The following is a 17382-nucleotide window of genomic DNA, read 5'->3' as shown; positions in this document are numbered from 1 at the left end:
TCTTAATCAGTTCGATTCCGACTTCCCCTGACGTGACTACGTACGTGTACGCAGACGATATAACTTTCTTTGCTGCTGCGAGTGATTTACATTCTGTGTATATGGTTTTACAGTCATATTTAAATTCCCTTGACCGATGGTTATCTGAATTGCACTTAAGTCTTAATGTAAACAAGTGCGCTTTGTTACCTTTTCCGGTTACTCAACAGGTACACATTTCATTGTCTTATCGTCATCATGTCATTCCTCAGGTATGTTCCCTAAAGTATCTCGGGGTAACTTATGACTCCTCTCTCTCTTGGCGGTCACACATAGATCAGGTTGCTGCGAAAGGGATTCGGGCGGTAGGCCTTCTGCGAAGGATGAGTAGCCCTCGCTGCGGTATGCGCAGACATGCTCTGCTGCTGATTTATAAAATGTATATCCGGCCAATCTTGGAATTCGGTTGCGTTTTGTTTTCTGGAGCAGCTGCATACAAACTGCGCCCACTTCTGCTCTTAGAGCGAGAAGCTCTGCGCCTGTGTTTGGGTCTCCCTAAATACGTGGCAAACAATGTTTTGTATCTGGAAGCGCGGGTGCCGTCTCTTACTGCAAGGTTTCGCCTTTTGACAGTACAAACGTTTTTAAAGTTTTGCGACTCGGAGCAGCATGTATCCGAGTTGATCTTCCTAGGGCAGCGAGCGGAGTTCTTGGGTGTCGGATGGTCTCGCCTTCAATCTCCCCAAATCTGTTTCGTTGAATTTTTGCTGGGCCCACTCAACGTGAGAACACCTGAAATTGTTCCGGTGCGGTCCATCCCTGCAAATGTGTCTATCATCTACGATGACATTTATCCACGTAATGCAAAATTACTGCCTTTCTTATGGTTAAATGGTATGTTGCAGGATTATTTGTCGACCTTCAGCTCACATGCTGCAAATGCGACTGATGGCTCGGTGTGTGCAGAAAAGGCAGGTGTAGGTATTTACTCCCAGTCCCTTGACTGGTCTTTTTCTCTCCGTCTCCAAGATTTCACTCCTATCTGTCTGGCTGAGTTTCTAGCAGTGGTTCTCGCTCTGCGCAAGGTACCATTTTTTTTATCAGCAGTAATAATAATTACAGACTCGTTATCTTTATGCACTTCCCTCTCGGCGTCCACGGATTCGCAGCTCTTTCGGATTCTCAAATTCCTGATCCCTCCACACATCACATCAATTCGATTTCTTTGGGTTCCTGGGCACAGGGGTCTTCTATTAAATGAATCAGCTGATGCTTTAGCGAAGGCAGCCCTGAGTGGACCGATTGTTCACCCGCTTCCAAAAACTGCTTACATCACGGCGGCACGCTTTCGACGGTACACTGTAATGAACGAATTGGGCGCATCAGCGCTTACTTCCTTGGACGACTTTCAGCACCTACTGTTCCCATGGAGAAGCTCAGTCTGGCGATCGCGCAATCTTTAAGTTTCCTTCACGAGGCTTCGTTGCCGAGTGCCGCAACTAAATTTTTACCTATACAGGCCTGGTCTGGCGATCTCCCCATTGTGTCCGTATTGTGCGGAGCCGGAAACAATAGAGCACTTTCTTCTTTTTTGCCGTCGCTACTCATCGATTAGGAGGCGACTATTAGAAGTTCCAATACAGAATCTCAGTTTGCGCATGTCTTCTGCGGTTGTTCTGTCTCTTGGCGCTTCTATGCATGGCCATACCAATGGGAATGTTTGCTCTGCAGTACAAAACTATCTACTAGAATCAAAACGTCTACCTTCATGAGCTTTCGTCCTGCCCATCCCATTATCAGCTTCTGCATTTCGGTTTTTACAACCACTTAGAGTAATCCCTACCCCTTCTTTGCCTAAATTTTAGTTTGTATGACCCCCCTAACCTCCTGCAACCACCTCGGCTACGAAAACTGTGCAATCCAAATTTTGGTAGGTCATCCCATGCTTGCCACATGCAAAGTGGTCATTTAAATAGTCACCGCCTGGTTATGGCCAATCCCCCTTGTGGGTATGTGCCATTGTGTGAGGTCAACAACAACAACAACAACAACAAGTGGGCATACTTTAAAGAAATGTTGAATATTGTAGCGGCTGCAATGCATTTATTCGCGCTGCAATCATGCAGCCACCGGCCGGTGAGCGCTGTGCCTTGACCATTTGAAAAAATAAAAGATTCGTCAATATTTTTAGTGCGGCGGACGGCAAATGCGGTTCATCTGGCACGCCTGCACTTTATGACATACTTTTTGTCAACGTGAGCATAGGATAAAAGATATATCACTACAGTGACAATGTGGGGAGCTAAGATTGGATTGAGAATCGTCGGCAGATATTTTCGGAAGTCCCTCTAGCTGCTCTAAAGCGTATGCATCTAAACCGGCAAGCATAACGCCGTGGTGTGTCTGACAAACCTGCACAGTCACAGTATTTCATGAGCATGGTCGTGGTTCCCGCATTGCCCACCGTCGCTATGAACGCCGGTCCTGCGCACTGTTACTGAAGAGGTTGTTGCTAGCTCTACAAATTGCTGACTGCAGTCGTTGGCGTCGGCTGCTCGTAAGAATGGCGTCTGAGATTTTTGAGAGTCTCGGAGGCCATCGTGAACAGAGGGCAGAAAGAGCAACAGCAATAATAATAATAATTGGTTTTTTGGGGAAAGGAAATGGCGCAGTATCTGTCTCATATATCTTTGGACACCTGAACCGCGCCGTAAGGGAAGGGATAAAGGAGGGAGTGAAAGAAGAAAGGAAGAATAGGTGCCGTAGTGGAGGGCTCCGGAATAATTTCGACCACCTGGGGATCTTTAACGTGCACTGACATCGCACAGCACACGGGCGCCTTAGCGTTTTTCCTCCATAAAAACGCAGCCGCCGCGGTCGGGTTCGAACCCGGGAACTCCGGATCAGTAGTCGAGCGCCCTAACCACTGAGCCACCGCGGCGGGGCGCAACAGCACGATGAGAATGGCGAGAATGTTTTGCACGTTCGGTTGAGGTGCAAGTGGACGTGCCACTCGTGCAGTATTTGACGTCACTTCCTAAGCACCGGCACGGAGGCAGTGCGGCTCAGCCGAAGACACCATAAGTTGAAAGCATCAACCATGAAGGAACTTCTTTCCTCTATGGCATCAACCATTGCTGTGATTCACAGGAACTGTAAACGCGCCTACAAGCCTTGAAAACGCGCGCTCAACACTTCTTTGCGACGCCACTCCCTGGTCTTTTGCCTACCGCGAGCCCGCTAGCGACTGCAGCGCCACCTCGTTTGTTTGCAAACATGTAGGAGGTCTTTATCACTTGATACTTTGCGTAGTCTGCCGAAATGTGTACTGAATTCAAAACGTCGAGGCGTCGAGGCAGCTCTTGAGCGCATGAGGCAGCAGTCTTCACCTGCGGTTGTGTGTTGTGCGTACTCACCCCGTTTTTTTAAGCTTGATCGACCACCAACTGCAGTGACGTGAAGCAGCGTAAACGTTTGCGCTCGTTTGCTGTGTGGTTCTTGGAGGCACTTGGTGATGGGGAAGTTGGTATGAAGATGTACCCTCGTTGCAGTACCCTGCTGGCCTGCGCCAGTTAAACTTTTTCAGCTCATTTCTTTTTTTCTCAGTCAGCCGGTGTAGTCGAACACCTGTTAAACATCAAACTATCGCAGCCAGGCCATGTGATCGAATTCCTCTCTTCAGCGCTCTGGATTCTTGAAGGCCCAAATTTTGGGTGTGTGCAGGCAGTGTTAATACAGCGCAGTTTTGTCATGCTTAGGAGTACTGGAGAATTCCACTTTCTTCTTGTTCAGTCGAAATAGAATATTCTAAAGAAAACACTCGACAGAGGCCTGTCTGGTGAGGAAAGAAATTTAATTTACATGAAACAAGAACGCCAACCAGAAATAACACGACGTTTCAGAACCTACTCGGTTCCTTCATGTAGTGTAACTGTGGGTGAGTTCGCCTTTTTAAACCGCATGGGAGAGGCCTTTGCCCTGCAGTGAGCGTAGTCAGGCTGATGATGATTATAATCAGCCGACCTGATGAAGAAATCGAGTGGGTTCTGGAATGTTATGTTTCATTTTTGGTTGGCGATCTTGTTTATCTTAAATTAGGAATCGGATATTGTTTCTTCTATTTACCAAGTCATGTTGATGCATTTTCTTCTTCCACAAGAATAGACACTTGAGCTAGTTGGTATGGTGTCGAAAAAAATTGGCTTTAGCTTCAGCTTTATCTCCACCCAGTAGTCCAAGCCAGAGAGTTAGCATCTATTTAAATTTGTTTGTAATGTGCTGGTTTCTATCTGTCTTCCACGCAAACGTTTGGTTAATTAAATTCACTCTCATTTTCATCACTGAAGGGCCTCCCAAGTCGTGACACACTGGCCTCTTGAAGTGACCTGCAAACGTTTGATGTGTCCTAGAAAATGTTTGTTGATTCTTGTAAACTTGCCTTCAACCTTTATTGATTTTTCAATGAGTCACAATTTGTGGCTTAATTACATTGACTAGATGTAGTTTCTTTTAAAACATTCATTATTATGACTAGAGGCCCGTGTACTGTGCGATGTCAGTGCATGTTGAAGAACCCCAAGTGGTTGAAATTTCCGGAGCCCTCTCATGGCGTCTCTCATAGCCTGAGTCGCTGTGCGATGTTAAACCCCCTATAAACCAAACTAAACCAGACCAGTTGTTATGACTTTTAAGATTTTTCTCTGTGTCATACTGCATTCGAAAAAGGAGGCTTGCCAGTTCTAGAAGTACTTCATGTCCTTCGGGATACTGTTGTAACCAAGAACCGTGGTTCTGCTCAGCATATTTAGGCAGAAACTAGAGATCGTAAAAATAGGGCTGATAGCAATTTGCTTATTGCATTAGCATCAGGTGGAAAAGTGCATGTTATCTTATTACCAGGAGTTCAAAGGTAAGTTCAATTGTTGTAAAATGGAGTTACGGCTGTTACGGAGGTCATTCTGTATAGTTTTCTTGAGGTGCTAACTTTATTTGGGCTGTAGGGTGAGTGCCAGATAAAACAGCTGGCAAGGCAGCTGTTCCAGATAAGCTAACAGCATCAGGGGGCCATTTTGTTAGGCACTAATGCTGTAGTTTCATGCTCTGTTTTCTTGGAACAGACATGTGATAGCTTGTTCTGTGTAGCTGTCGTCCCCTAGCCAGGCCACTACTTTCAGACTTTTGCAACCTGCAGAATCTTGCCTCCAATAGGCAGTAACACGTGCTTTCAAATGGCAGTCATAAGACCGTTATCCCTGGTCCCATCAGGTATGCACTAGTTTCCTAGTAGGTGCAAGCTTTCTCCCGGCCTGTTGCTTGCTTGTGAAAAGTACCCACCGGGGTGGCTCAGTGGATTTGGCTTTCATCTGCTGACCTCAAGGTCGCGGGATCGAATCCTGGCCGCTGTGGCTGCATTTCTGTGGAAGCGTTATGCAAAAATTGGTAGTGGCTTAGCTCAGCTATGCCAGGATATACGTAGCGAGAGGTTCGCTTCCCTGCCTGAGCTTGTTGTTGTCACTGTATGTTTAGCAATGAGAGACATTGGGCTCCATCTCGGCAGCCATGCGCCATCTATTACGCTCGGCAGTCTGGCATCTCTGTTTGGCAAGCCGTTCCTCTCTCTTTTCGGGTGTCTTCACTGCTCTCTCCGCCTTCTTACACTCATTCTCTCTGTGTTGAGTAGCCAAGTGCCAGGCAACAACCTCAGGATCGGAAGAGTTAATCTTCTCTTGTCTATACCGCAGTTTAGCAGCTCCTGGACTCTCCTTCTCTGCATCCATGTCAAACGTTGTTACATTACATCTCCACCTTTTATATGAATGCTGCACATGCGATGCACAGTTCGGGTGATAGAGCGGCGAGACGGCGACGAAGCGCGCGGCGCACCTGTGTGGTCTCTCTGGTTATCATGGTACTGGCGCATGTGCACAACTGCTCATCCGCATGATGTCACGCGTGGCTCCAGCGGTGGAGCGGGCGCCGCACCTGCTGCCCCTCTCCGGTTGCCGTGGTAACGGCGCATGCACACAACTGGCCTCTCCCAGCCACTGCGAAATGCTCGACTGCTAGCCCAGTGTACCTCGCACAAAACACCCTTGTGCTGTGCGATGTCGGCGCACGTTAAGGAACCTCAGGGGGTCGAAATTAACCTGGAGCCTCCGTACTAATGGCACCCTTCATAGGTTATGCTCAGCTTCGGCGTGTTGAACCGCACAATTTACAATAATGTACAATTTGGTTGACAAAAAAACGAATCACTAGCCACCTTGTGCAGACCAAAGACATGATAGTTATGGTATTGTCTGGGCAATCTACCCGTGTGAAATTAAAAACGAAATTATTGTCATCATCACTGCAGCTCAGATGCGTTTTCTGCTTGAATAACAAGCCTTCATGATGCTGCGTGCACTTGTTTTGGTCTGGCATGTGAATTTATCATGCCTGTTCTAATGCTGACTTCACCAATAACTGCAACTATTATTAGCAAACTGGGCTCTTGAGGAAGCTATAGACCTCCTGCATGCTTGTAAACAAACGAGGTGGCGCTGCAGTCGCTAGCGGGCTCGTGGTAGGCAAAAGGTCGGGGAGTGGCGTTGCGGATAGGTGTTGAGCGCGGGTTTTCAAGGGTTGTAGGTGCGTTTCTAGTTTCTGCGAGTCATAGCAATGGCTAATGCTTCCAACTTAGTAATTTGTCGATGTACACGAGCTCGCGTCTGCCACGTGCGGCGTATTCAGAGAAATAGTTTGCCACTGTGCATTGTATATATGGTTAGTAGTAAACATGTAGAAAGCGTTCCTGCCGTTGATTTATATGGTAGGCATTGAAATATAATTTGACACTCTGCACTAGCCGGAATGATTTTACTTCGGGACAATAGTGAGGGGAAGTGCTGGCGTTGCTTCGTCGGAGCAGACGTGCGCTCATCGTCTGTTGGCATACGTGTCGCGCTGTGCGGAAAGTGGGGACAGCGTCGTGTTCCGGATCTCTTCTGTCTCACTTAGCGCTGTTTTTAGCCGCATGACCACGCACCAGCCAGGCTGACTTGTCCTCTTGTTAAGCTGGTGGATTTGGTGAAAATTTTTTATTTCTAGAATTATTTTCTTGCCTAGCCCTGGAGTCTTGTTTTGTGATGAAAAATTATAGCAAAATATTGAGTACAAATATATAAATTACGCTTTTTAGATGTGTGGTCAACAAAAATTGTGAGGTAATATCTTTGATTTCAGTGCCGCATTTCTTTGACCAAAGCGAAAGCGAAGAGGCCATAAACGAGGGAATAAATTTTTTTAAGGTTCATTTTCTGACCTCACATTTTCTGCGACTGGATCACTCACCTTCGTAACTCGCATGAAAATCAAATATTACATTTGTTGCAAACTATTCTTGAGACATTGAGGAACGTAATAAATCTTGATTTTTTTTCCTACACGTGCAGTACTGTGTTAGTTATTTTTTGTAAGAAACGTTTTCATGTAACTATGCATGCATAAGTACTGATCATCTAAAAAAGAACTAATCGCGTCATCATACAGAACAGGGCTTTGTGTACATGCTGGCATAAAAAAAACTGTGCAATATCTACTCAATTATTTAAGACCTTGGGTTGACTTGACGACGGTGTTAATTATAATTACCCAGAACTGCACCAGTATAGCTATAAATAAAATGAATTACTGAAACTAGCTGTAGTAAAGTCAGCGCGAACCGCGCAGCATCTCGAACAATGGTCGGCAGTGAACAACCACGTTTATTGCCCAGAACCGCGATTATATACCCTCTCATACTGAGAGGGTTACAGAAGAGGGAGAGAAGCATGAACGATAGGAACTCAGGCCAATAGGGGGGCGTGCGGCTGCCTCCGCTGGTCAGCACAAACCAAACAATTACAACATTTCTCCTCCCTTAAAAGTGAAACCGCTGTACCGGTTTTCTTATTCTGGTCGATCGTCTGAGCGTGGGCTGCAGGGGGTCAGTCAATCCCGCCGGAACCACTGGACGCTCCGTGATTGCTGGAGATGGTACTTCACACTGGTCGGCTGCTAGCGGCTGAGGGCTTTGTTCTTGTTCCGACCCAGTGGTACTGGGCGTATGCACAGGTGACAGATCCGCACTGGTCACCTGGTCAGGACCGCCTTCTAACTGCGCTCTTGCAGTGGCCTCTACAGACGCAGTCCCTGGCGTAAACTCTTGACGACGGCGGACTTGGTCGACGTGGCGCTGCACTGCTCCGGTTGGCGTGTTCACTGTTACCATTCTCGCCCCCGAAGTGGTCTGTACCCTCCCAGGCACCCATCTTTTGCCGGTGCCGTAATTTCGCACGTATACGCTGCTGCCTGGCGAGATGGTCCAGTCGTGAGCGTCCGACGACGAGTCCACAGCTCTGGGTGGGAGACATGTGTCTAGTCGGGAACGCAGCTGATAGCCGAGAAGCATCTCGGAAGGTGACCTTCCTTCTCTTTGGGCGGTCCGCCTGTAATTGAATAACAACCGCATGAGGTTATCTTCCAGCTGTCCGTCTCCCATTTTCCGCAACCCGTCCTTCACGGTCCGAACCGCTCTTTCTGCTGCTCCGTTAGATTGGGGATGGAAAGGCGCAGTGCGCAGGTGCACGATATTGTTTTTCGATATGAAAGTGGCGAATTCTTGACTTGTGAATTGTGTGCCATTATCGGACACGATTGTGCGTGGCACGCCAAACCGGCAAAACATGCTCCTTAAGCATCGGATTGTACTAGCTGTATTTGCGTGCTGCAAGGGTACTGCTTCAATCCACTTCGTGTGGGCATCAACCACTATTAGTATCATCTTGCCTGCTAACGGGCCTGCAGAATCGATGTGTATACGAGACCACCGGACCGCTGTCTTTGGCCAACTCACTGGTGGGGCTGCCGTAGGCATTGGCAGGCTTTGCACGCAGTTGCGGCACTGCGCAGACAAGTTTTGAATGTCCCTGTCCAGGCCTGGCCACCAAAATAATGACCGCGCGACTGATTTCATTGACGAGGAGCCCTGATGCGTTTCATGTAGCAGCTGCAGCATCCGTTCCCGTGCTTTCCGCGGTATCACCACTCTGTTGCCCCAGTAGATCAGACGGTGAGCCAACGATAGCTCCAGCTTACGATCAAAAAACGGCAACAAGTCTGGCGCCATTCCTTTAGTGGTTTGAGGCCATCCATGCAAAATGAAGTGCGTGACACTGGCTAACATCGGGTCCTTGGCCGTCAGCTCCTGCAATTCGTGCGTCGTCACTATACCTTCTTCCAGGGATTCCAATGAAAGGACATATTCCGGCGGTTCACCATCGGTCCCCGGTTCCATAGTCGGCGCTGGTAGCCTGCTGAGGGCATCTGCTGTCAGCAGCTGTTTCCCTGGCACGTACTGTAGCTTGTACTGGTAGCCACCCAAGAATAGCGCCCACCGTTGAATTCGCGCGGCAGCCATCGGTGGCGTCTGGCGGTCAGGTCTGAGCAGTCCCAGCAGTGGTTGATGGTCGGTCACCAGGGTAAACTGCCGACCTAGAAGATAGTCACGAAAGCGAGAAACGCCAAAGATGAGGGCTAGTGCTTCTCGCTCCAGCTGCGAGTAGTTTTGTTCTGCTTTTGTAAGTGTTCTGGAACGGAACCCAATTGGCCTGTGCTCATTTCCTATCGAATGAAACAGCACTGCGCCCACACCATACGGAGATGCGTCACACTCTAGTTTCAGCTCCTTGTTAGGATCAAAATGCACGAGAATTTGTGCATTTTTGAGGCTTTGTTTAGCTCGCTTGAACGCCAACTGCTGCGGCTGTAGCCACTCCCAACGGCTTCCTTTTTCCATGAGCCGATATAACGGGCTGAGCACAGTCGACATATTCGGCAGAAACCGTGCGTAGTACGTGAGCATACCAAGGAACGAACGTAGCTCGCTCACGTTACTCGGGCGCGGGGCTTGCATGATGGCGTCTACGTTCTTTTCCATAGGGTGTAGGCCTTGCCGATCGATACGATGCCCGAGGTAAGTCACTGAAGGCTGCCGGAACTTGCATTTGTCGGCCCTAAGCTTGACACCATGCTCTCGGAATCGTTCCAACACTTTCTTGAGCCGCGCTTCCTTGTCCCCTTTGCCTTCTGACACTAACACGTCGTCAAGGTAAGCTTGGACGCCTGGTAGCCCGCCGAGTACAGCGTCCATCTTCCTTTGAAATATAGCTGGGGCAGAAGCTATACCAAACGGGAGTCTGTTGTAACGAAAAAGTCCGCGATGTGTGTTAATGATACAAAGTCCGCGTGACGCTTCGGGTCGTAGTAGCTGTTTAAAGCTGCGACTGCTTCATCATAGGTGAGGGAATTCGGTGTCCGGGGTGCAATCCGTCCCGCTAACACTTGCACCGTCTGCGTGCTGAGTGCTGCCACAAGCAAGGCTCGCTGCTGCTTTGAGTCAGTAATAGCATTGGCTTCAAAATATGCTTCTGCCCTTATAAGGTACGCTTTCCACTTATCTGACGTGTCGTCGAAGGTCGGGAGCTGCAGGCTGGTCATAGTTCTCGTCGGTGCTTTAAGTTGCGACAGGCTGTCGGCTTCAACTTTTACCGCATGGGTAGTTTCCGCACTCGTCGCCACTGTAGTAAAGTCAGCGCGAACCGCGCAGCATCTCGAACAATGGTCGGCAGTGAACAACCACGTTTATTGCCCAGAACCGCGATTATATACCCTCTCGTACTGAGAGGGTTACAGAAGAGGGAGAGAAGCATGAACGATAGGAACTCAGGCCAATAGGGGGGCGTGCGGCTGCCTCCGCTGGTCAGCACAAACCAAACAATTACAACACTAGCGTAAGAATTTCATACTTGCACCAAGTTTAGTTACATATCGCATGCATAAATAACGAAAACACTTTTCATTGACGCGTCCCCTTGTCACGTGTCTTAGTAGCACGCCTGTGGCTGCGGTTCTTTCCAAACAAGCTTCGCGATCATGTACTGCCTCATGAAACATGACACATGCATGATGCAATGAAAAAGCTTATGGTGTTTAGCACGCTTAAGGTACGCTATTCTAAGCACACCAATGCGACCACACAAAATTGGCACAACTTACCAGACTTCTTTCTACTCGAATCAAATAATTACGTCGTCCATATAAAGAAACAGTTTCAAGTAAATATCAAATGCCGTAAAACGCGCCATTAAAACATGCTGTGCTATTTACAAAAGAACGCATTCCTTGGGGGCGAGTGAACCTGCCGGCGCCCCATGCACTCCGGCTCAAGGTGATAAGTACGTGTGCAGCTACATATGTCTTTTTTTTTTCCTTGAGAAATTATCAGCCTGCTATCCTGATGTTCAGGTGAATGAACGCAGTAACTTGCATGCTATTAAGTGCATTGAGTGGCAGTGCCTATCGACTCCCAGACTTCGCACTTTACTACCGTGGCCCAATGCCTGTTAGCCAGTTTCCGAATGGGGCATTTATGTGCGAGAAACCTATCGAGGCTAATTTAAATTTTTTTTATGCTACTACGCGGATCCAGCAGTGACGCAGCTGGTCAATACATGCTGCTTCTGCAGTGCACAGGCTTGAAGCAGCCGCTGGTAACTGCGGTAGGCACGGGCCAGCGGAACCTGTTTTGCCTACCATGCGAAAGTCGCTGCTAACATCAGCGCCACCGCATCTTGGTTACGTCGCGGGGTGACGGAGGTCTGTTGGAAGTCTAGTTCGGGCTGGTTAGTAAATGGTCATATTGATTGTGTGATGCAGAGTAAACAGGGATACAATGCATGAATGACATGAACTAAGCACTAGTTGATGAGTTTTGCATGCTGTGTCTCTATTTGTTTCATGCCCCCCAGTGAATAGCACAGGCTAATCACTATGAACCCTTTGCCTAGTGCCATTTTTTCAAGGAGTGGGCAGCCTCCAGAGCTGCTCCTATCTGTATGGGTAATTTTTGGAGTTCCTGGCTGGTAGAGTTCATTGACGCCACTGCTTTCATTTTGTGCTCAGTGGCTCTTGTGCCATCTGCAGCTGGGAAGCAGAAGCCCGGGGACCTTCGCAGTCGCATCCACCATCTGGGGTAACAGGTGATGGGCCTGATGGATGAGGACGCAGAGATCGGCTGCCAGAGCACCGCCAAGGTAAGCTGGGCTGAACACTGGCCTCTTTGAACTGTTCAGGCTCAACATTTTGGAGCTAAAGAGTTGATTTCTCGCAGTGGTGGAGCCGTATTCTTCCAAGTAGGAATCTTGGCTTTCCGCTGAAATATGCTTAATTGTACTTTCGATCAAGGTGTGTTATCAGTTGGTTTTATGCAGAACTGATATGATAGTCTATTGCGTTGTTTCTAGGCCTTTCTTGGCTCATAAAAGCTCTGTAGTCAGTGAAAATAGGATCTTTGTCGTTTGAACATGGTAATCAGTCCATATAGGCCTCCTTCAGTTCTTCAGTGACCCTTTAAAGGACCATAGACACCTAATTTTAGTTGCGTTTTCTTCTTTCAAATGATTCGTTTGACATTAGAATATATGGGTCACCACATGGTATATGCCTACGACCACTAAATACCTGATTTATAATTGAATTTTTTGTCCCATACTGTTTGGGTTCCTCAACCGAACGATGGTCATGACGTGTAGTCAGCCTTTTTGTCAGGTGAGACACGAAAAGATACTAATATAAATACTGATACGTAGTTTTAATTCACTACAGCACTTAAACCAGCCTGCTTGAGACCTGGAGTGACAGCAAATGACATATTAGTGGGTATATGCAGTTTTTTTCGTGTCTCACATTACCTAGAGACCACCTGCAGGTCACAACCATCATTTGGTTGATGAAACCGAAACAGCAAGAAGAAGGAATTCAATTATAAATTATTAACAGCCATGGACGAATATCACGGGGTGATCCATGTTATATTAACGTCTAATGTATTGCTTGAAAGAAGTAAACACGCAAGCAAAACTTAAGTGCCTGTAGTCCTTCAAGGCTTAGCAGCTTTGCGCTTGGGAAGCAAAGGCAAAATGATAAGAATACCTTTTTCATGCGATATTTTCACATGATATTTATGGAAATTTGACATATATAAATACCCATGTTTATGTTGGGTAAGTAAGTTCTTAAGTATGCCTTTTACTTTTCAAGCTAGAGGAAGTGTCAGTCTCGTAATGCTTTCTCAGCCTTAACTGAATAATTAGGCTTTTCCTAACAGAGTTTTATGTTGTCTGCAAAAAGGTCTGTCTTTTTCAGTAAAGCTGTTTATCCTTGTGGCCTCAGCAGTCATACAGAAGAATTGAAAGAGCTTTACTTCTTGCGTTGACTTGATATGCATCTTTACAGTGCATTTAAGTACAGAAACATAGCAGTAATACAAAGAAAATTTGTCTTAATATACTTCCAAATGGCATGTCTTATTACACTCCCGAATGGCATGAGCCATGACCCATTTAGAAGAGATAGGGGTGGTTTATTATTCTTTATTCAAGGATAGTGAAATATTGAAACCCCGGAATACATGAGCCTCCATAAGCATGAGCAATGTGCGTGTGAGGTTGCTGGAAAGTCTATGCTGCCAGGTATTCAAATTTATGTTGCTCTCTTGCTGTTCGAAATAAATATTCTTTTTTAAACATGCACAAAATTCATTTGTATTGATATGTAGGAATTAGGGGTGCGAGAATATTCGAAATTTCGAATGCGAATCAAATATGTTTCATATTCAGTTCATATTCGTATTCGTGAAATGATATTCGTGAATTTCCGAATATTCGAAAATTCCCAAATACTCAGCAGCGATCGTATACCGTGTACCTTTCGTAAATTTGATTGTGGCAAAAGCACAATATCTGAGCAAATTATCTGAATATAGAGTTTAAAGTTCCAGGAAAACAATGTAAAGGCACTGTTCTCTTTCTTTTCCATTGTTTATCGCATTGATCAATCGCATTCCGATGCCGCTAGGCTTGACCTTGTGCGCAATTCCGCAAGTGGGCTTTCTCACATACCACACGTGCTGCAAACAAGATGGGGGACGACCCACTTCTAACAATTGTAATGCGAAAGCGCGTTTACTTTCTTATCCATCAATCCTTCCGTAATATGTTATCTAATTAATGCCCACACCCATTGCATTCGCTCTGTCACCTTAACTCTCTGAGCGTGACCACCGCCATCTTGTTTTGGTCAACTACGCTATGTGGGAAAGCCTACTTGTGGAATTTTGCGTGAGTCTCCCGAAGGGGCGAGTCGAGGTGCCACAACAGGGCAAGCGATACTGTAAAAATCCCGCCTTTTGCATGGTGCACTGTAACCCATGCACCTCTTAAGTGGGCGTAACGGCAGGCGTGACAACGTTCGGAGGGCCCCTGTCACTAGGTCAAAAAAAAAAAACCTGGCCGCGTAGTTTTGGTTTGAGCTTCGCCCCTGGCCCGTGGCAATGGAAACTGTCGGCCCGCGCATTCGCCAGTAGTCCCCGTGCCGCTTTCAGACACTGACTGACGCGTCGCTGGCCATTTTTTTTCCCTTTTAGAAGTAGCCTCGCCATTCTGACGTCAATGTGCGTTCTCACCTCGCTTACGTTCGCGATGTCTTCCAGCACGCCGAAACTCGGTGCTCGTCACAGGATTACAGGTGTTTGCACGATAAAGGCGTCTCATAAGACTACCGCATTTTCGGTAGTTTTTTTTTTTCGGGGCCGCGGGGCATTTTATAAATCGACCTTCGAATAACCTGGGCATTTCTGTCAGTTCCTTGAACTCCGAATTGATGAGGTTTTACTAGCCATCATGCTATTTTTGGTTCCAGCCTTGTCATGTGATGGATTTTATTTTGCGTGACCACATTACAGATTGGATACTGTTTAGTAGTATACATTTCTGCGCATATCATGTTTTTTTTTTTTATATGGTGCTCAGACAGTCTAGTTTTGTTTATTTCAGTTGCAAAGGCCATACATTGTTTCAAAAAAAAAAAAAAATGAGCAACAATGTTTGCTTGTTTATCTTTCCTGAATTTATTTTTTGTGCTGACCAGATATTCGATATTCGATTCGATATTCGAAGCCATTTTTACTTCATATTCGTATTCGATTCATATTCGAAAATTTCAATATTCACATACCCCTAGTAGGAATTATCCCATGATTATGAGCGCTTCATTTGAATTGTGGAGTTCTTAACTGGCTTTGAACAGATTGCCATTTGCTGGTATACATTAGAAGCTGAGTTGCAGTTTAGAGAAAGCACAATGATTACAGAAAGACCATTTGTCCAGAGTGGCAGCTGAAAGGAATTGAGTGGCGTGCAGTTCATCATGTCAGCCTCTAACCTGTGTGGGTGTCCACAGTGATTGAGAGTTGCACTGGCCTAATTAAGACTAACAGGCCTAATAAGCATTTGATGTTCTTGTCCTAGATCAAAGCATTTTGAAGAATGCTTGCTGTCTTCATCTTGTATCTGAAAGTGTGCACTAGATCTGAGCACCCAGTTGTGATGTCTTCCTTGGTGTCGACGACTTGCCATTACATAAAATACCAGCTACAAGGCATGGCTGAGTCAGTTGACTGCTTAGTACCATTTAACTTGTGCCAGAACAGAAAACTTGCTATTTTAAATGCAAACTGCCACAGCGGATTGCATTCGTAATGGTGTACAAGCTTCCTGAAGATTGATTTTTTGGTCTGTGTAAATGCAGTCAACACACGAAACAAAATCCCTGTTCAGTGATTGTATATGTAGTTGCGGATTGTGTGGCATATGCCTTCACTGTCCATCTGACATTCTCCACCACAGGTTGCCATTACCAATAGAACCAAGCAGAGCAGTAGCCTGAATATTCTACCCTTAAATTGGTGCATAAATTAGCATGAGATTAGAAAATTGAGACATTCCCTGGTGATGAATCCACATTGCCTTGCATTGCTGCCACATGTTAACCCACTAAAAAAGGCTCATTTTGACTGCCACCAATAAAAAAAAAAGCTTTTTTTTGTATTAGTTGTGGCACTCTTTCAGTGTGTTTTTCATTGTAAATAAGGCTAAATTTCTAAATTGGTCCTTTGATCCTGTACATGTTCTTTTAAAGCTGTAGCTGTGGTCTATTGTATTTCCGTCATGCACTAATTTTTACCCAGTGGAGGAAAAAATTTGAAACTTTCTGATTTTTGTACAGAGCATGCGAAGTATCGACATAAAAATTCCCACATCCTCCTGTGAATAATTATGCAAATTCTTTCAGGTCTTTATATGATGTCCACGACGTGACTTAGCACTGCTTTCAAGCTCTCAGTTATATGTCTTTTCTTTGGCTGAGTCATGTCATATGAAGTCGCCATGAAAGCAAATTGGCATATTTAGGCACCTTAGAGCACTTACGCTAGCAAAAAAAGCAAATGAATATGCACACTCACTGGAGCCTTACCAGAGCCAATGTAAGCAAGGAGTTGCATTTTAGAAATGATCTGCTTCATTAATTTCACACACCTAGCTTCACACGATTTTTCACATCTCGACACATCATGTTGCATCCGCATTGGAGGACAACATTATGCCTGGTACACAAAGAATTTGATAGTGTTCAAGTGGCATCCACAAGTGAGAACACGATGCCTAAAAGGCTTATTCAACTTATCTCATGCAGAATTTTTTAAAATTAATATTTCCCAAAGCGCAGAGTAAATGGACATATCATCATTGTCATCACCAGCAAAACTGCGTCCACTGCTGGGCAATGGCATCTCCAATCATCCTTGTGTTGTGCCAGCTGCAGCCACTCTGTCCCAGTGAACTTGCTAATCTCATTTTTCCTATGTTATCGTTCACTCTAGTTTGTTCTCTAATCTAGGGGTGCTCAAACTGTGCTGTAGGGCACCCTTGGATTCCTTGGAGTGCTTTCTGGGTTCCTTGAGTACCTGAATGCATGCATGCCTTAAGCTCCCACCCTTCCTGTAGCCACTCTGTTGGGAATAATTGTGCTGTAATTGTTCATAAGAGGCTGTTTAAGCATACAGCCTTTCATTGTTAACTGAACCTTGGGCCCATGCATCAGCTCTGTTTTTTGAACGCATGTCAGGCAGAATGGAACGGAAGCCTTGACGCACACAGTGCTTCTCGGCACCTTTGAAAGCCATTCGGGTTCCCCATGACTGTAAAGATAGCGAACTGTTGCTGTAATCCATGTTGCTTTGCCTGTCAGTGTTACCACTATCATGTTCCTCTCCATCGCATGTTTTGCTGTCCTTTGGAAACCGTGGGGTGGTTGGTCAGCTGCGCTAATGTTGCTCTGTGGCATGCTTGTTGTGTGCAGGTATGAGGTGAGGTGCATGCATTACGTAATTCAGACATTGGAGCACCTTAGCACTTACAATCATCACACCCATTTCAAGTCCTAAGACTTCTTGCAAATAACATAACCGATGAAAACCTGATTGCT

At 46.1% G+C, this 17382-nt stretch overlaps 1 long non-coding RNA gene across 7 annotated transcripts in view; it reads left to right on the top strand.

Moving 5' to 3' along the window:
- The window catches only part of LOC144121801 (uncharacterized), a 45407-nt gene that overhangs the window by 3086 nt on the left and 24939 nt on the right, over nucleotides 1-17382 (top strand). For 4 of the 7 annotated variants that reach the window (XR_013312705.1, XR_013312708.1, XR_013312702.1 and 1 more), the window contains exons 1-2: nucleotides 3268-3383; nucleotides 11962-12092. This is a non-coding gene — a long non-coding RNA (uncharacterized LOC144121801). Of the gene's footprint in view, nucleotides 1-3267; nucleotides 3384-11961; nucleotides 12093-17382 lie in introns of those variants that run through there. The other 3 variants (XR_013312706.1, XR_013312703.1, XR_013312704.1) reach the window with 2 other exon arrangements.

Source organism: Amblyomma americanum, chromosome 2 (genome assembly GCF_052857255.1).
Source record: "Amblyomma americanum isolate KBUSLIRL-KWMA chromosome 2, ASM5285725v1, whole genome shotgun sequence".
Classification (NCBI taxonomy): Eukaryota; Metazoa; Arthropoda; class Arachnida; order Ixodida; family Ixodidae; genus Amblyomma; species Amblyomma americanum.
The sequence above is the reverse complement of the archived record's forward strand: the minus strand, read 5'-3'. Positions and strand labels throughout refer to the sequence as shown.